Genomic DNA, 19,967 nt, shown 5'->3' with positions numbered 1-19,967 from the left:
GTCCAAAATTCAGCTGTTCCCTATCTCTAGCCCAGGAAGCAACTAGAACCGGTTTAGTGGTGCCTTTCAGCTGCCTACCGGGGTAGTGTAAAAACTACCAACAGAACTCATTTCTGGCACCTTCCCCGGTGGAGTTGTGCATGGGGTGTGTTTTGAACATTCTGTCACCAGACGAGTCCAAAATTCAGCTGTTCCCCATCTCTAGCCCAGGAAGCAGATAGAACCGGTTTTGTGGTGCCTTTCAGCTGCCTACCGGGGTAGTGTAAAAACTACCAACAGAACTCGTTTCTGGCACCTTCCCCGGTGGAGTTGTGCATGGGGTGTGTTTGGAACATTTTGTCACCAGCCGCGTCCAAAACTCATTGATTCCCCATCTCAGCCCAGAAAGCAGGTAGAACAAGTTTTGTGGTGCCTTTCAGCTGCCAACCGGGGTACTGTAAAAACTACAAACAGAACTCATTTCTGGCACCTTCCCCGGTGGAGTTGTGCATGGGGTGTGTATGGAACATTTTGTCAGCAGCCGAGTCCAAAATTCAGCCGTTCCCCATCTCAGCCCAGAAAGCAGGTATGAACAAGTTTTGTGGTGCCTTTCAGCTGCCTACCGGGGTAGTGTAGAAACTACCAACAGAACTCCTTTCTGGCACCTTCCCCGGTGGAGTTGTGCATGGGGTGTGTTTGGAACATTTTGTCACCAGCCGAGTCCAAAACTCAGCGATTCCCCATCTCAGCCCAGAAAGCAGGTAGAACAAGTTTTGTGGTGCCTTTCAGCTGCCTACCGGGGTACTGTAAAAACTACCAACAGAACTCGATTTTGGCACCTTCCCCGGTGGAGTTGTGCATGGGGTGTGTTTGGAACATTCTGTCACCAGCCGAGTCCAAAATTCAGCTGTTCCCCATCTCTAGCCCAGGAAGCAGATAGAACCGGTTTTGTGGTGCCTTTCAGCTGCCTACCGGGGTAGTGTAAAAACTACCAACAGAACTCGTTTCTGGCACCTTCCCCGGAGGAGTTGTGCATGGGGTGTGTTTGGAACATTTTGTCACCAGCCGAGTCCAAAACTCAGCCGTTCCCCATCTCAGCCCAGGAAGCAGGTAGAACAAGTTTTGTGGTGCCTTTCAGCTGCCAACCGGGGTACTGTAAAAACTACCAACAGAACTCGTTTCTGGCACCTTCCCCGGTGGAGGTGTGCATGGGGTGTGTTTGGAACATTTTGTCACCAGCCGAGTCCAAAATTCAGCCGTTCCCCATCTCAGCCCAGAAAGCAGGTAGAACAAGTTTTGTGGTGCCTTTCAGCTGCCTACCGGGGTAGTGTAGAAACTACCAACAGAACTCGTTTCTGGCACCTTCCCCGGTGGAGGTGTGCATGGGGTGTGTTTGGAACATTCTGTCACCAGCCGAGTCCAAAATTCAGCCGTTCCCCATCTCTAGCCCAGGAAGCAGATAGAACCGGTTTTGTGGTGCCTTTCAGCTGCCTACCGGGGTAGTGTAAAAACTACCAACAGAACTCGTTTCTGGCACCTTCCCCGGTGGAGTTGTGCATGGGGTGTGTTTGGAACATTCTGTCAGCAGCCGAATCCAAAATTCAGCTGTTCCCCATCTCTAGCCCAGGAAGCAGATAGAACCGGTTTTGTGGTGCCTTTCAGCTGCCTACCGGGGTAGTGTAAAAACTACCAACAGAACTCGTTTCTGGCACCTTCCCCGGTGGAGTTGTGCATGGGGTGTGTTTGGAACATTTTGTCACCAGCCGAGTCCAAAATTCAGCCGTTCCCCATCTCAGCCCAGAAAGCAGGTAGAACAAGTTTTGTGGTGCCTTTCAGCTGCCTACCGGGGTAGTGTAAAAACTACCAACAGAACTCGTTTCTGGCACCTTCCCCGGTGGAGTTGTGCATGGGGTGTGTTTGGAACATTTTGTCAACAGCCGAGTCCAAAACTCAGCGATTCCCCATCTCAGCCCAGAAAGCAGGTATGAACAAGTTTTGTGGTGCCTTTCAGCTGCCTACCGGGGTAGTGTAAAAACTACCAACAGAACTCGTTTCTGGCACCTTTGCCGGTGGAGTTGTGCATGGGGTGTGTTTGGAACATTTTGTCACCAGCCAAGTCCAAAATTCAGCTGTTCCCCATCTCAGCCCAGAAAGCAGGTAGAAAAACTTTTGTGGTGCCTTTCTCTTGCCTACCGGGGTAGTGTAAAAACTACCAACAGAACTCATTTCTGGCACCTTCCCCGGTGGAGTTGTGCATGGGGTGTGTTTTGAACATTCTGTCACCAGCAGAGTCCAAAATTCAGCTGTTCCCTATCTCTAGCCCAGGAAGCAACTAGAACCGGTTTAGTGGTGCCTTTCAGCTGCCTACCGGGGTAGTGTAAAAACTACCAACAGAACTCATTTCTGGCACCTTCCCCGGTGGAGTTGTGCATGGGGTGTGTTTTGAACATTCTGTCACCAGACGAGTCCAAAATTCAGCTGTTCCCCATCTCTAGCCCAGGAAGCAGATAGAACCGGTTTTGTGGTGCCTTTCAGCTGCCTACCGGGGTAGTGTAAAAACTACCAACAGAACTCGTTTCTGGCACCTTCCCCGGTGGAGTTGTGCATGGGGTGTGTTTGGAACATTTTGTCACCAGCCGCGTCCAAAACTCATTGATTCCCCATCTCAGCCCAGAAAGCAGGTAGAACAAGTTTTGTGGTGCCTTTCAGCTGCCAACCGGGGTACTGTAAAAACTACAAACAGAACTCATTTCTGGCACCTTCCCCGGTGGAGGTGTGCATGGGGTGTGTATGGAACATTTTGTCAGCAGCCGAGTCCAAAATTCAGCCGTTCCCCATCTCAGCCCAGAAAGCAGGTATGAACAAGTTTTGTGGTGCCTTTCTCTTGCCTACCAGGGGTAGTGTAAAAACTACCAACAGAACTCGTTTCTGGCACCTTCCCCGGTGGAGTTGTGCATGGGGTGTGTTTGGAACATTTTGTCACCAGCCGAGTCCAAAATTCAGCTGTTCCCCATCTCTAGCCCAGGAAGCAGATAGAACCGGTTTTGTGGTGCCTTTCTCTTGCCTACCGGGGTAGTGTAAAAACTACCAACAGAACTCATTTCTGCCACCTTCCCCGGTGGAGTTGTGCATGGGGTGTGTTTGGAACATTCTGTCACCAGCCGAGTCCAAAATTCAGCTGTTCCCCATCTCTAGCCCAGGAAGCAGGTAGAACAAGTTTTGTGGTGCCTTTCAGCTGCCTACCGGGGTAGTGTAAAAACTACCAACAGAACTCGTTTCTGGCACCTTCCCCGGTGGAGGTGTGCATGGGGTTTGTTTGGAACATTCTGTCACCAGCAGAGTCCAAAATTCAGCCGTTCCCCATCTCAGCCCAGGAAGCAGATAGAACCGGTTTTGTGGTGCCTTTCAGCTGCGTACCGGGGTAGTGTAAAAACTACCAACAGAACTCGTTTCTGGCACCTTCCCCGGTGGAGTTGTGCATGGGGTGTGTTTGGAACATTTTGTCAGCAGCCGAGTCCAAAATTCAGCTGTTCCCCATCTCAGCCCAGAAAGCAGGTAGAAAAACTTTTGTGGTGCCTTTCTCTTGCCTACCGGGGTAGTGTAAAAACTACCAACAGAACTCATTTCTGGCACCTTCCCCGGAGGAGTTGTGCATGGGGTGTGTTTGGAACATTTTGTCACCAGCCGAGTCCAAAATCCAGCCGTTCCCCATCTCAGCCCAGAAAGCAGGTATGAACAAGTTTTGTGGTGCCTTTCAGCTGCCTACCGGGGTAGTGTAAAAACTACCAACAGAACTCGTTTCTGGCACCTTCCCCGGTGGAGTTGTGCATGGGGTGTGTTTGGAACATTTTGTCAGCAGCCGAGTCCAAAACTCAGCTGTTCCCCATCTCAGCCCAGAAAGCAGGTAGAAAAACTTTTGTGGTGCCTTTCTCTTGCCTACCGGGGTAGTGTAAAAACTACCAACAGAACTCGTTTCTGGCACCTTCCCCGGTGGAGGTGTGCATGGGGTGTGTTTGGAACATTTTGTCACCAGCCGGGTCCAAAACTCAGCGATTCCCCATCTCAGCCCAGAAAGCAGGTAGAACAAGATTTGTGGTGCCTTTCAGCTTCCTACCGGGGTAGTTTAAACCTACCAACAGAACGCGTTTCTGGCACCTTCCCCGGAGGAGTTGTGCATGGGGTGTGTTTGGAACATTTTGTCACCAGCCGAGTCCAAAATTCAGCTGTTCCCCATCTCAGCCCAGAAAGTAGGTAGAACAAGTTTTGTGGTGCCTTTCAGCTGCCTACCGGGGTACTGTAAGAACTACCAACAGAACTCGTTTCTGGCACCTTCCCCGGTGGAGTTGTGCATGGGGTGTGTTTGGAACATTTTGTCACCAGCCGAGTCCAAAACTCAGCGATTCCCCATCTCAGCCCAGAAAGCAGGTAGAACAAGTTTTGTGGTGCCTTTCAGCTGCCAACCGGGGTAGTTTAAATCTACCAACAGAACTCGTTTCTGGCACCTTCCCCGGAGGAGTTGTGCATGGGGTGTGTTTGGAACATTTTGTCACCAGCCGAGTCCAAAACTCATTGATTCCCCATCTCAGCCCAGAAAGCAGGTAGAACAAGTTTTGTGGTGCCTTTCTCTTGCCTACCGGGGTTACTGTAAAAACTACAAACAGAACTCGTTTCTGGCACCTTCCCCGGTGGAGTTGTGCATGGGGTGTGTTTGGAACATTCTGTCACCAGCCGAGTCCAAAATTCAGCTGTTCCCCATCTCTAGCCCAGGAAGCAGGTAGAACCGGTTTTGTGGTGCCTTTCAGCTGCCTACCGGGGTAGTCTAAAAACTACCAACAGAACTTGTTTCTGGCACCTTCCCCGGTGGAGTTGTGCATGGGGTGTGTTTGGAACATTCTGTCACCAGCAGAGTCCAAAATTCAGCCGTTCCCCATCTCAGCCCAGAAAGCAGGTAGAACCGGTTTTGTGGTGCCTTTCAGCTGCCTACCGGGGTAGTGTAAAAACTACCAACAGAACTCGTTTCTGGCACCTTCCCCGGTGGAGTTGTGCATGGCGTGTGTTTGGAACATTTTGTCACCAGCCGAGTCCAAAATTCAGCTGTTCCCCATCTCTAGCCCAGGAAGCAGATAGAACCGGTTTTGTGGTGCCTTTCTCTTGCCTACCGGGGTAGTGTAAAAACTACCAACAGAACTCGTTTCTGGCACCTTCCCCGGTGGAGTTGTGCATGGGGTTTGTTTGGAACATTCTGTCACCAGCCGAGTCCAAAATTCAGCTGTTCCCCATCTCAGCCCAGAAAGCAGGTAGAAAAACTTTTGTGGTGCCTTTCAGCTGCCTACCGGGGTAGTGTAAAAACTACCAAAAGAACTCATTTCTGGCACCTTCCCCGGTGGAGGTGTGCATGGGGTGTGTTTGGAACATTTTGTCACCAGCCGAGTCCAAAATTCAGCCGTTCCCCATCTCAGCCCAGAAAGCAGGTATGAACAAGTTTTGTGGTGCCTTTCAGCTGCCTACCGGGGTAGTGTAAAAACTACCAACAGAACTCATTTCTGGCACCTTCCCCGGTGGAGGTGTGCATGGGGTGTGTTTGGAACATTTTGTCACCAGCCGAGTCCAAAATTCAGCCGTTCCCCATCTCAGCCCAGAAAGCAGGTAGAACAAGTTTTGTGGTGCCTTTCAGCTGCCTACCGGGGTAGTGTAAAAACTACCAACAGAACTCGTTTCTGGCACCTTCCCCGGTGGAGTTGTGCATGGGGTGTGTTTGGAACATTTTGTCACCAGCCGGGTCCAAAATTCAGCCGTTCCCCATCTCATCCCAGGAAGCAGATAGAACCGGTTTTGTGGTGCCTTTCAGCTGCCTACCGGGGGTAGTGTAAAAACTACCAACAGAACTCGTTTCTGGCACCTTCCCCGGTGGAGTTGTGCATGGGGTGTGTTTGGAACATTTTGTCACCAGCCGAGTCCAAAATTCAGCTGTTCCCCATCTCAGCCCAGAAAGCAGGTAGAAAAACTTTTGTGGTGCCTTTCTCTTGCCTACCGGGGTAGTGTAAAAACTACCAAAAGAACTCATTTCTGGCACCTTCCCCGGTGGAGTTGTGCATGGGGTGTGTTTGGAACATTTTGTCACCAGCCGAGTCCAAAATCCAGCCGTTCCCCATCTCAGCCCAGAAAGCAGGTATGAACAAGTTTTGTAGTGCCTTTCAGCTGCCTACCGGGGTAGTGTAAAAACTACCAACAGAACTCGTTTCTGGCACCTTCCCCGGTGGAGTTGTGCATGGGGTGTGTTTGGAACATTTTGTCACCAGCCGGGTCCAAAACTCAGCGATTCCCCATCTCAGCACAGAAAGCAGGTAGAACAAGTTTTGTGGTGCCTTTCAGCTGCCTACCGGGGTAGTTTAAACCTACCAACAGAACGCGTTTCTGGCACCTTCCCCGGAGGAGTTGTGCATGGGGTGTGTTTGGAACATTTTGTCACCAGCCGAGTCCAAAATTCAGCTGTTCCCCATCTCAGCCCAGAAAGTAGGTAGAACAAGTTTTGTGGTGCCTTTCAGCTGCCTACCGGGGGTACTGTAAGAACTACCAACAGAACTCGTTTCTGGCACCTTCCCCGGTGGAGTTGTGCATGGGGTGTGTTTGGAACATTTTGTCACCAGCCGAGTCCAAAACTCATTGATTCCCCATCTCAGCCCAGAAAGCAGGTAGAATAAGTTTTGTGGTGCCTTTCAGCTGCCAACCGGGGGAGTGTAAAAACTACCAACAGAACTTGTTTCTGGCACCTTCCCCGGTGGAGTTGTGCATGGGGTGTTTTTGGAACATTTTGTCACCAGCCGAGTCCAAAACTCAGCTGTTCCCCATCTCAGCCCAGAAAGCAGGTAGAACAAGTTTTGTGGTGCCTTTCTCTTGCCTACCGGGGTAGTGTAAAAACTACCAACAGAACTCGTTTCTGGCACCTTCCCCGGTGGAGTTGTGCATGGGGTGTGTTTGGAACATTTTGTCACCAGCCGAGTCCAAAACTCAGCGATTCCCCATCTCAGCACAGAAAGCAGGTAGAACAAGTTTTGTGGTGCCTTTCAGCTGCCAACCGGGGTAGTTTAAATCTACCAACAGAACTCGTTTCTGGCACCTTCCCCGGAGGAGTTGTGCATGGGGTGTGTTTGGAACATTTTGTCACCAGCCGAGTCCAAAACTCATTGATTCCCCATCTCAGCCCAGAAAGCAGGTAGAACAAGTTTTGTGGTGCCTTTCTCTTGCCTACCGGGGTAGTGTAAAAACTACAAACAGAACTCGTTTCTGGCACCTTCCCCGGTGGAGTTGTGCATGGGGTGTGTTTGGAACATTCTGTCACCAGCCGAGTCCAAAATTCAGCTGTTCCCCATCTCTAGCCCAGGAAGCAGGTAGAACCGGTTTTGTGGTGCCTTTCAGCTGCCTACCGGGGTAGTGTATAAACTACCAACAGAACTCGTTTCTGGCACCTTCCCCGGTGGAGTTGTGCATGGGGTGTGTTTGGAACATTTTGTCACCAGCCGAGTCCAAAATTCAGCTGTTCCCCATCTCTAGCCCAGGAAGCAGATAGAACCGGTTTTGTGGTGCCTTTCAGCTGCCTACCGGGGTAGTGTAAAAACTACCAACAGAACTCGTTTCTGGCACCTTCCCCGGTGGAGTTGTGCATGGGGTTTGTTTGGAACATTCTGTCACCAGCCGAGTCCAAAATTCAGCTGTTCCCCATCTCAGCCCAGAAAGCAGGTAGAAAAACTTTTGTGGTGCCTTTCAGCTGCCTACCGGGGTAGTGTAAAAACTACCAACAGAACTCATTTCTGGCACCTTCCCCGGTGGAGGTGTGCATGGGGTGTGTTTGGAACATTTTGTCACCAGCCGAGTCCAAAATTCAGCCGTTCCCCATCTCAGCCCAGAAAGCAGGTATGAACAAGTTTTGTGGTGCCTTTCAGCTGCCTACCGGGGTAGTGTAGAAACTACCAACAGAACTCATTTCTGGCACCTTCCCCGGTGGAGGTGTGCATGGGGTGTGTTTGGAACATTTTGTCACCAGCCGAATCCAAAATTCAGCCGTTCCCCATCTCAGCCCAGAAAGCAGGTAGAACAAGTTTTGTGGTGCCTTTCAGCTGCCTACCGGGGTAGTGTAAAAACTACCAACAGAACTCGTTTCTGGCACCTTCCCCGGTGGAGTTGTGCATGGGGTGTGTTTGGAACATTTTGTCACCAGCCGGGTCCAAAACTCAGCGATTCCCCATCACAGCACAGAAAGCAGGTAGAACAAGTTTTGTGGTGCCTTTCAGCTGCCTACCGGGGTAGTTTAAACCTACCAACAGAACTCGTTTCTGGCACCTTCCCCGGAGGAGTTATGCATGGGGTGTGTTTGGAACATTTTGTCACCAGCCGAGTCCAAAATTCAGCTGTTCCCCATCTCAGCCCAGAAAGCGGGTATGAACAAGTTTTGTGGTGCCTTTCAGCTGCCTACCGGGGTACTGTAAGAACTACCAACAGAACTCGTTTCTGGCACCTTCCCCGGTGGAGGTGTGCATGGGGTGTGTTTGGAACATTTTGTCAACAGCCGAGTCCAAAACTCAGCGATTCCCCATCTCAGCCCAGAAAGCAGGTAGAAAAACAAGTTTTGTGGTGCCTTTCAGCTGCCTACCGGGGTACTGTAAAAACTACCAACAGAACTCGATTTTGGCACCTTCCCCGGTGGAGTTGTGCATGGGGTGTGTTTGGAACATTCTGTCACCAGCCGAGTCCAAAATTCAGCCGTTCCCCATCTCTAGCCCAGGAAGCAGATAGAACCGGTTTTGTGGTGCCTTTCAGCTGCCTACCGGGGTAGTGTAAAAACTACCAACAGAACTCGTTTCTGGCACCTTCCCCGGTGGAGTTGTGCATGGCGTGTGTTTGGAACATTCTGTCAGCAGCCGAATCCAAAATTCAGCTGTTCCCCATCTCTAGCCCAGGAAGCAGATAGAACCGGTTTTGTGGTGCCTTTCAGCTGCCTACCGGGGTAGTGTAAAAACTACCAACAGAACTCGTTTCTGGCACCTTCCCCGGTGGAGTTGTGCATGGGGTGTGTTTGGAACATTTTGTCACCAGCCGAGTCCAAAATTCAGCCGTTCCCCATCTCAGCCCAGAAAGCAGGTAGAACAAGTTTTGTGGTGCCTTTCAGCTGCCTACCGGGGTAGTGTAAAAACTACCAACAGAACTCGTTTCTGGCACCTTCCCCGGTGGAGTTGTGCATGGGGTGTGTTTGGAACATTTTGTCACCAGCCGAGTCCAAAATTCAGCCGTTCCCCATCTCAGCCCAGAAAGCAGGTATGAACAAGTTTTGTGGTGCCTTTCTCTTGCCTACCGGGGTAGTGTAAAAACTACCAACAGAACTCGTTTCTGGCACCTTTGCCGGTGGAGTTGTGCATGGGGTGTGTTTGGAACATTTTGTCACCAGCCAAGTCCAAAATTCAGCTGTTCCCCATCTCAGCCCAGAAAGCAGGTAGAAAAACTTTTGTGGTGCCTTTCTCTTGCCTACCGGGGTAGTGTAAAAACTACCAACAGAACTCATTTCTGGCACCTTCCCCGGTGGAGTTGTGCATGGGGTGTGTTTTGAACATTCTGTCACCAGCAGAGTCCAAAATTCAGCTGTTCCCTATCTCTAGCCCAGGAAGCAACTAGAACCGGTTTAGTGGTGCCTTTCAGCTGCCTACCGGGGTAGTGTAAAAACTACCAACAGAACTCATTTCTGGCACCTTCCCCGGTGGAGTTGTGCATGGGGTGTGTTTTGAACATTCTGTCACCAGACGAGTCCAAAATTCAGCTGTTCCCCATCTCTAGCCCAGGAAGCAGATAGAACCGGTTTTGTGGTGCCTTTCAGCTGCCTACCGGGGTAGTGTAAAAACTACCAACAGAACTCGTTTCTGGCACCTTCCCCGGTGGAGTTGTGCATGGGGTGTGTTTGGAACATTTTGTCACCAGCCGGGTCCAAAACTCATTGATTCCCCATCTCAGCCCAGAAAGCAGGTAGAACAAGTTTTGTGGTGCCTTTCAGCTGCCAACCGGGGTACTGTAAAAACTACAAACAGAACTCATTTCTGGCACCTTCCCCGGTGGAGGTGTGCATGGGGTGTGTATGGAACATTTTGTCAGCAGCCGAGTCCAAAATTCAGCCGTTCCCCATCTCAGCCCAGAAAGCAGGTATGAACAAGTTTTGTGGTGCCTTTCTCTTGCCTACCAGGGGTAGTGTAAAAACTACCAACAGAACTCGTTTCTGGCACCTTCCCCGGTGGAGTTGTGCATGGGGTGTGTTTGGAACATTTTGTCACCAGCCGAGTCCAAAATTCAGCTGTTCCCCATCTCTAGCCCAGGAAGCAGATAGAACCGGTTTTGTGGTGCCTTTCTCTTGCCTACCGGGGTAGTGTAAAAACTACCAACAGAACTCATTTCTGGCACCTTCCCCGGTGGAGTTGTGCATGGGGTGTGTTTGGAACATTCTGTCACCAGCCGAGTCCAAAATTCAGCTGTTCCCCATCTCTAGCCCAGGAAGCAGGTAGAACAAGTTTTGTGGTGCCTTTCAGCTGCCTACCGGGGTAGTGTAAAAACTACCAACAGAACTCGTTTCTGGCACCTTCCCCGGTGGAGGTGTGCATGGGGTTTGTTTGGAACATTCTGTCACCAGCAGAGTCCAAAATTCAGCCGTTCCCCATCTCAGCCCAGGAAGCAGATAGAACCGGTTTTGTGGTGCCTTTCAGCTGCCTACCGGGGTAGTGTAAAAACTACCAACAGAACTCGTTTCTGGCACCTTCCCCGGTGGAGTTGTGCATGGCGTGTGTTTGGAACATTTTGTCAGCAGCCAAGTCCAAAATTCAGCTGTTCCCCATCTCAGCCCAGAAAGCAGGTAGAAAAACTTTTGTGGTGCCTTTCTCTTGCCTACCGGGGTAGTGTAAAAACTACCAAAAGAACTCATTTCTGGCACCTTCCCCGGAGGAGTTGTGCATGGGGTGTGTTTGGAACATTTTGTCACCAGCCGAGTCCAAAATCCAGCCGTTCCCCATCTCAGCCCAGAAAGCAGGTATGAACAAGTTTTGTGGTGCCTTTCAGCTGCCTACCGGGGTAGTGTAAAAACTACCAACAGAACTCGTTTCTGGCACCTTCCCCGGTGGAGTTGTGCATGGGGTGTGTTTGGAACATTTTGTCAGCAGCCGAGTCCAAAACTCAGCTGTTCCCCATCTCAGCCCAGAAAGCAGGTAGAAAAACTTTTGTGGTGCCTTTCTCTTGCCTACCGGGGTAGTGTAAAAACTACCAACAGAACTCGTTTCTGGCACCTTCCCCGGTGGAGTTGTGCATGGGGTGTGTTTGGAACATTTTGTCACCAGCCGGGTCCAAAACTCAGCGATTCCCCATCTCAGCCCAGAAAGCAGGTAGAACAAGATTTGTGGTGCCTTTCAGCTTCCTACCGGGGTAGTTTAAACCTACCAACAGAACGCGTTTCTGGCACCTTCCCCGGAGGAGTTGTGCATGGGGTGTGTTTGGAACATTTTGTCACCAGCCGAGTCCAAAATTCAGCTGTTCCCCATCTCAGCCCAGAAAGTAGGTAGAACAAGTTTTGTGGTGCCTTTCAGCTGCCTACCGGGGTACTGTAAGAACTACCAACAGAACTCGTTTCTGGCACCTTCCCCGGTGGAGTTGTGCATGGGGTGTGTTTGGAACATTTTGTCACCAGCCGAGTCCAAAACTCAGCGATTCCCCATCTCAGCCCAGAAAGCAGGTAGAATAAGTTTTGTGGTGCCTTTCAGCTGCCAACCGGGGGAGTGTAAAAACTACCAACAGAACTTGTTTCTGGCACCTTCCCCGGTGGAGTTGTGCATGGGGTGTTTTTGGAACATTTTGTCACCAGCCGAGTCCAAAACTCAGCTGTTCCCCATCTCAGCCCAGAAAGCAGGTAGAACAAGTTTTGTGGTGCCTTTCTCTTGCCTACCGGGGTAGTGTAAAAACTACCAACAGAACTCGTTTCTGGCACCTTCCCCGGTGGAGTTGTGCATGGGGTGTGTTTGGAACATTTTGTCACCAGCCGAGTCCAAAACTCAGCGATTCCCCATCTCAGCCCAGAAAGCAGGTAGAACAAGTTTTGTGGTGCCTTTCAGCTGCCAACCGGGGTAGTTTAAATCTACCAACAGAACTCGTTTCTGGCACCTTCCCCGGAGGAGTTGTGCATGGGGTGTGTTTGGAACATTTTGTCACCAGCCGAGTCCAAAATTCAGCTGTTCCCCATCTCTAGCCCAGGAAGCAGGTAGAACAAGTTTTGTGGTGCCTTTCAGCTGCCTACCGGGGTAGTGTAAAAACTACCAACAGAACTTGTTTCTGGCACCTTCCCCGGTGGAGTTGTGCATGGGGTGTGTTTGGAACATTCTGTCACCAGCAGAGTCCAAAATTCAGCCGTTCCCCATCTCAGCCCAGAAAGCAGGTAGAACCGGTTTTGTGGTGCCTTTCAGCTGCCTACCGGGGTAGTGTAAAAACTACCAACAGAACTCGTTTCTGGCACCTTCCCCGGTGGAGTTGTGCATGGCGTGTGTTTGGAACATTTTGTCACCAGCCGAGTCCAAAATTCAGCTGTTCCCCATCTCTAGCCCAGGAAGCAGATAGAACCGGTTTTGTGGTGCCTTTCAGCTGCCTACCGGGGTAGTGTAAAAACTACCAACAGAACTCGTTTCTGGCACCTTCCCCGGTGGAGTTGTGCATGGGGTTTGTTTGGAACATTCTGTCACCAGCCGAGTCCAAAATTCAGCTGTTCCCCATCTCAGCCCAGAAAGCAGGTAGAAAAACTTTTGTGGTGCCTTTCAGCTGCCTACCGGGGTAGTGTAAAAACTACCAAAAGAACTCATTTCTGGCACCTTCCCCGGTGGAGGTGTGCATGGGGTGTGTTTGGAACATTTTGTCACCAGCCGAGTCCAAAATTCAGCCGTTCCCCATCTCAGCCCAGAAAGCAGGTATGAACAAGTTTTGTGGTGCCTTTCAGCTGCCTACCGGGGTAGTGTAAAAACTACCAACAGAACTCATTTCTGGCACCTTCCCCGGTGGAGGTGTGCATGGGGTGTGTTTGGAACATTTTGTCAGCAGCCGAGTCCAAAATTCAGCCGTTCCCCATCTCAGCCCAGAAAGCAGGTAGAACAAGTTTTGTGGTGCCTTTCAGCTGCCTACCGGGGTAGTGTAAAAACTACCAACAGAACTCGTTTCTGGCACCTTCCCCGGTGGAGTTGTGCATGGGGTGTGTTTGGAACATTTTGTCACCAGCCGGGTCCAAAATTCAGCCGTTCCCCATCTCATCCCAGGAAGCAGATAGAACCGGTTTTGTGGTGCCTTTCAGCTGCCTACCGGGGTAGTGTAAAAACTACCAACAGAACTCGTTTCTGGCACCTTCCCCGGTGGAGTTGTGCATGGGGTGTGTTTGGAACATTTTGTCACCAGCCGAGTCCAAAATTCAGCTGTTCCCCATCTCAGCCCAGAAAGCAGGTAGAAAAACTTTTGTGGTGCCTTTCTCTTGCCTACCGGGGTAGTGTAAAAACTACCAAAAGAACTCATTTCTGGCACCTTCCCCGGTGGAGTTGTGCATGGGGTGTGTTTGGAACATTTTGTCACCAGCCGAGTCCAAAATCCAGCCGTTCCCCATCTCAGCCCAGAAAGCAGGTATGAACAAGTTTTGTAGTGCCTTTCAGCTGCCTACCGGGGTAGTGTAAAAACTACCAACAGAACTCGTTTCTGGCACCTTCCCCGGTGGAGTTGTGCATGGGGTGTGTTTGGAATTTCTTGTCACCAGCCGGGTCCAAAACTCAGCGATTCCCCATCTCAGCACAGAAAGCAGGTAGAACAAGTTTTGTGGTGCCTTTCAGCTGCCTACCGGGGTAGTTTAAACCTACCAACAGAACGCGTTTCTGGCACCTTCCCCGGAGGAGTTGTGCATGGGGTGTGTTTGGAACATTTTGTCACCAGCCGAGTCTAAAATTCAGCTGTTCCCCATCTCAGCCCAGAAAGTAGGTAGAACAAGTTTTGTGGTGCCTTTCAGCTGCCTACCGGGGTACTGTAAGAACTACCAACAGAACTCGTTTCTGGCACCTTCCCCGGTGGAGTTGTGCATGGGGTGTGTTTGGAACATTTTGTCACCAGCCGAGTCCAAAACTCATTGATTCCCCATCTCAGCCCAGAAAGCAGGTAGAATAAGTTTTGTGGTGCCTTTCAGCTGCCAACCGGGGGAGTGTAAAAACTACCAACAGAACTTGTTTCTGGCACCTTCCCCGGTGGAGTTGTGCATGGGGTGTTTTTGGAACATTTTGTCAGCAGCCGAGTCCAAAACTCAGCTGTTCCCCATCTCAGCCCAGAAAGCAGGTAGAACAAGTTTTGTGGTGCCTTTCTCTTGCCTACCGGGGTAGTGTAAAAACTACCAACAGAACTCGTTTCTGGCACCTTCCCCGGTGGAGTTGTGCATGGGGTGTGTTTGGAACATTTTGTCACCAGCCGAGTCCAAAACTCAGCGATTCCCCATCTCAGCCCAGAAAGCAGGTAGAACAAGTTTTGTGGTGCCTTTCAGCTGCCAACCGGGGTAGTTTAAATCTACCAACAGAACTCGTTTCTGGCACCTTCCCCGGAGGAGTTGTGCATGGGGTGTGTTTGGAACATTTTGTCAACAGCCGAGTCCAAAACTCAGCGATTCCCCATCTCAGCCCAGAAAGCAGGTAGAACAAGTTTTGTGGTGCCTTTCTCTTGCCTACCGGGGTACTGTAAAAACTACAAACAGAACTCGTTTCTGGCACCTTCCCCGGTGGAGTTGTGCATGGGGTGTGTTTGGAACATTCTGTCACCAGCCAAGTCCAAAATTCAGCTGTTCCCCATCTCTAGCCCAGGAAGCAGGTAGAACCGGTTTTGTGGTGCCTTTCAGCTGCCTACCGGGGTAGTGTATAAACTACCAACAGAACTCGTTTCTGGCACCTTCCCCGGTGGAGTTGTGCATGGGGTGTGTTTGGAACATTTTGTCACCAGCCGAGTCCAAAATTCAGCTGTTCCCCATCTCTAGCCCAGGAAGCAGATAGAACCGGTTTTGTGGTGCCTTTCAGCTGCCTACCGGGGTAGTGTAAAAACTACCAACAGAACTCGTTTCTGGCACCTTCCCCGGTGGAGTTGTGCATGGGGTTTGTTTGGAACATTCTGTCACCAGCCGAGTCCAAAATTCAGCTGTTCCCCATCTCAGCCCAGAAAGCAGGTAGAAAAACTTTTGTGGTGCCTTTCAGCTGCCTACCGGGGTAGTGTAAAAACTACCAAAAGAACTCATTTCTGGCACCTTCCCCGGTGGAGGTGTGCATGGGGTGTGTTTGGAACATTTTGTCACCAGCCGAGTCCAAAATTCAGCCGTTCCCCATCTCAGCCCAGAAAGCAGGTATGAACAAGTTTTGTGGTGCCTTTCAGCTGCCTACCGGGGTAGTGTAAAAACTACCAACAGAACTCATTTCTGGCACCTTCCCCGGTGGAGGTGTGCATGGGGTGTGTTTGGAACATTTTGTCACCAGCCGAATCCAAAATTCAGCCGTAACCCATCTCAGCCCAGAAAGCAGGTAGAACAAGTTTTGTGGTGCCTTTCAGCTGCCTACCGGGGTAGTGTAAAAACTACCAACAGAACTCGTTTCTGGCACCTTCCCCGGTGGAGTTGTGCATGGGGTGTGTTTGGAACATTTTGTCACCAGCCGGGTCCAAAACTCAGCGATTCCCCATCACAGCACAGAAAGCAGGTAGAACAAGTTTTGTGGTGCCTTTCAGCTGCCTACCGGGGTAGTTTAAACCTACCAACAGAACTCGTTTCTGGCACCTTCCCCGGAGGAGTTGTGCATGGGGTGTGTTTGGAACATTTTGTCACCAGCCGAGTCCAAAATTCAGCTGTTCCCCATCTCAGCCCAGAAAGCGGGTATGAACAAGTTTTGTGGTGCCTTTCAGCTGCCTACCGGGGTACTGTAAGAACTACCAACAGAACTCGTTTCTGGCACCTTCCCCGGTGGAGGTGTGCATGGGGTGTGTTTGGAACATTTTGTCAGCAGCCGAGTCCAAAATTCAGCCGTTCCCCATCTCAGCCCAGAAAGCAGGTAGAACAAGTTTTGTGGTGCCTTTCAGCTGCCTACCGGGGTAGTGTAAAAACTACCAACAGAACTCGTTTCTGGCACCTTCCCCGGTGGAGTTGTGCATGGGGTGTGTTTGGAACATTTTGTCACCAGCCGGGTCCAAAATTCAGCCGTTCCCCATCTCATCCCAGGAAGCAGATAGAACCGGTTTTGTGGTGCCTTTCAGCTGCCTACCGGGGTAGTGTAAAAACTACCAACAGAACTCGTTTCTGGCACCTTCCCCGGTGGAGTTGTGCATGGGGTGTGTTTGGAACATTTTGTCACCAGCCGAGTCCAAAATTCAGCTGTTCCCCATCTCAGCCCAGAAAGCAGGTAGAAAAACTTTTGTGGTGCCTTTCTCTTGCCTACCGGGGTAGTGTAAAAACTACCAAAAGAACTCATTTCTGGCACCTTCCCCGGTGGAGTTGTGCATGGGGTGTGTTTGGAACATTTTGTCAACAGCCGAGTCCAAAATCCAGCCGTTCCCCATCTCAGCCCAGAAAGCAGGTATGAACAAGTTTTGTAGTGCCTTTCAGCTGCCTACCGGGGTAGTGTAAAAACTACCAACAGAACTCGTTTCTGGCACCTTCCCCGGTGGAGTTGTGCATGGGGTGTGTTTGGAACATTTTGTCACCAGCCGGGTCCAAAACTCAGCGATTCCCCATCTCAGCACAGAAAGCAGGTAGAACAAGTTTTGTGGTGCCTTTCAGCTGCCTACCGGGGTAGTTTAAACCTACCAACAGAACGCGTTTCTGGCACCTTCCCCGGAGGAGTTGTGCATGGGGTGTGTTTGGAACATTTTGTCACCAGCCGAGTCTAAAATTCAGCTGTTCCCCATCTCAGCCCAGAAAGTAGGTAGAACAAGTTTTGTGGTGCCTTTCAGCTGCCTACCGGGGGAGTGTAAAAACTACCAACAGAACTCGTTTCTGGCACCTTCCCCGGTGGAGTTGTGCATGGGGTGTGTTTGGAACATTTTGTCACCAGCCGAGTCCAAAACTCATTGATTCCCCATCTCAGCCCAGAAAGCAGGTAGAATAAGTTTTGTGGTGCCTTTCAGCTGCCAACCGGGGGAGTGTAAAAACTACCAACAGAACTTGTTTCTGGCACCTTCCCCGGTGGAGTTGTGCATGGGGTGTTTTTGGAACATTTTGTCACCAGCCGAGTCCAAAACTCAGCTGTTCCCCATCTCAGCCCAGAAAGCAGGTAGAACAAGTTTTGTGGTGCCTTTCTCTTGCCTACCGGGGTAGTGTAAAAACTACCAACAGAACTCGTTTCTGGCACCTTCCCCGGTGGAGTTGTGCATGGGGTGTGTTTGGAACATTTTGTCACCAGCCGAGTCCAAAACTCAGCGATTCCCCATCTCAGCCCAGAAAGCAGGTAGAACAAGTTTTGTGGTGCCTTTCAGCTGCCAACCGGGGTAGTTTAAATCTACCAACAGAACTCGTTTCTGGCACCTTCCCCGGAGGAGTTGTGCATGGGGTGTGTTTGGAACATTTTGTCACCAGCCGAGTCCAAAACTCAGCGATTCCCCATCTCAGCCCAGAAAGCAGGTAGAACAAGTTTTGTGGTGCCTTTCTCTTGCCTACCGGGGTACTGTAAAAACTACCAACAGAACTCGTTTCTGGCACCTTCCCCGGTGGAGTTGTGCATGGGGTGTGTTTGGAACATTCTGTCACCAGCCGAGTCCAAAATTCAGCTGTTCCCCATCTCTAGCCCAGGAAGCAGGTAGAACCGGTTTTGTGGTGCCTTTCAGCTGCCTACCGGGGTAGTGTATAAACTACCAACAGAACTCGTTTCTGGCACCTTCCCCGGTGGAGTTGTGCATGGGGTGTGTTTGGAACATTTTGTCACCAGCCGAGTCCAAAATTCAGCTGTTCCCCATCTCTAGCCCAGGAAGCAGATAGAACCGGTTTTGTGGTGCCTTTCAGCTGCCTACCGGGGTAGTGTAAAAACTACCAACAGAACTCGTTTCTGGCACCTTCCCCGGTGGAGTTGTGCATGGGGTTTGTTTGGAACATTCTGTCACCAGCCGAGTCCAAAATTCAGCTGTTCCCCATCTCAGCCCAGAAAGTAGGTAGAACAAGTTTTGTGGTGCCTTTCAGCTGCCTACCGGGGTACTGTAAGAACTACCAACAGAACTCGTTTCTGGCACCTTCCCCGGTGGAGTTGTGCATGGGGTGTGTTTGGAACATTTTGTCACCAGCCGAGTCCAAAACTCATTGATTCCCCATCTCAGCCCAGAAAGCAGGTAGAATAAGTTTTGTGGTGCCTTTCAGCTGCCAACCGGGGGAGTGTAAAAACTACCAACAGAACTTGTTTCTGGCACCTTCCCCGGTGGAGTTGTGCATGGGGTGTGTTTGGAACATTTTGTCACCAGCCGAGTCCAAAACTCATTGATTCCCCATCTCAGCCCAGAAAGCAGGTAGAATAAGTTTTGTGGTGCCTTTCAGCTGCCTACCGGGGTAGTGTAAAAACTACCAACAGAACTCGTTTCTGGCACCTTCCCCGGTGGAGTTGTGCATGGGTGTGTTTGGAACATTTTGTCACCAGCCGAGTCCAAAACTCAGCGATTCCCCATCTCAGCCAGAAAGCAGGTAGAACAAGTTTTGTGGTGCCTTTCAGCTGCCAACCGGGGTAGTTTAAATCTACCAACAGAACTCGTTTCTGGCACCTTCCCCGGTGGAGTTGTGCATGGGGTGTGTTTGGAACATTTTGTCACCAGCCGAGTCCAAAACTCATTGATTCCCCATCTCAGCCCAGAAAGCAGGTAGAACAAGTTTTGTGGTGCCTTTCTCTTGCCTACCGGGGTACTGTAAAAACTACAAACAGAACTCGTTTCTGGCACCTTCCCCGGTGGAGTTGTGCATGGGGTGTGTTTGGAACATTTTGTCACCAGCCGAGTCCAAAATTCAGCTGTTCCCCATCTCTAGCCCAGGAAGCAGATAGAACCGGTTTTGTGGTGCCTTTCAGCTGCCTACCGGGGTAGTGTAAAAACTACCAACAGAACTCGTTTCTGGCACCTTCCCCGGTGGAGTTGTGCATGGGGTTTGTTTGGAACATTCTGTCACCAGCCGAGTCCAAAATTCAGCTGTTCCCCATCTCAGCCCAGAAAGTAGGTAGAACAAGTTTTGTGGTGCCTTTCAGCTGCCTACCGGGTTACTGTAAGAACTACCAACAGAACTCGTTTCTGGCACCTTCCCCGGTGGAGTTGTGCATGGGGTGTGTTTGGAACATTTTGTCAACAGCCGAGTCCAAAACTCAGCGATTCCCCATCTCAGCCCAGAAAGCAGGTAGAATAAGTTTTGTGGTGCCTTTCAGCTGCCAACCGGGGGAGTGTAAAAACTACCAACAGAACTCGTTTCTGGCACCTTCCCCGGTGGAGTTGTGCATGGGGTGTTTTTGGAACATTTTGTCACCAGCCGAGTCCAAAACTCAGCTGTTCCCCATCTCAGCCCAGAAAGCAGGTAGAACAAGTTTTGTGGTGCCTTTCTCTTGCCTACCGGGGTAGTGTAAAAACTACCAACAGAACTCGTTTCTGGCACCTTCCCCGGTGGAGTTGTGCATGGGGTGTGTTTGGAACATTTTGTCACCAGCCGAGTCCAAAACTCAGCGATTCCCCATCTCAGCCCAGAAAGCAGGTAGAACAAGTTTTGTGGTGCCTTTCAGCTGCCAACCGGGGTAGTTTAAATCTACCAACAGAACTCGTTTCTGGCACCTTCCCCGGTGGAGTTGTGCATGGGGTGTGTTTGGAACATTTTGTCACCAGCCGAGTCCAAAATTCAGCCGTTCCCCATCTCAGCCCAGAAAGCAGGTAGAACAAGTTTTGTGGTGCCTTTCTCTTGCCTACCGGGGTACTGTAAAAACTAC

The sequence above is a fragment of the Falco biarmicus genome, unplaced genomic scaffold (assembly GCF_023638135.1).
Source record: "Falco biarmicus isolate bFalBia1 unplaced genomic scaffold, bFalBia1.pri scaffold_70, whole genome shotgun sequence".
In the NCBI taxonomy this organism is placed as follows: domain Eukaryota; kingdom Metazoa; phylum Chordata; class Aves; order Falconiformes; family Falconidae; genus Falco; species Falco biarmicus.
The sequence above is the reverse complement of the archived record's forward strand: the minus strand, read 5'-3'. Positions refer to the sequence as shown.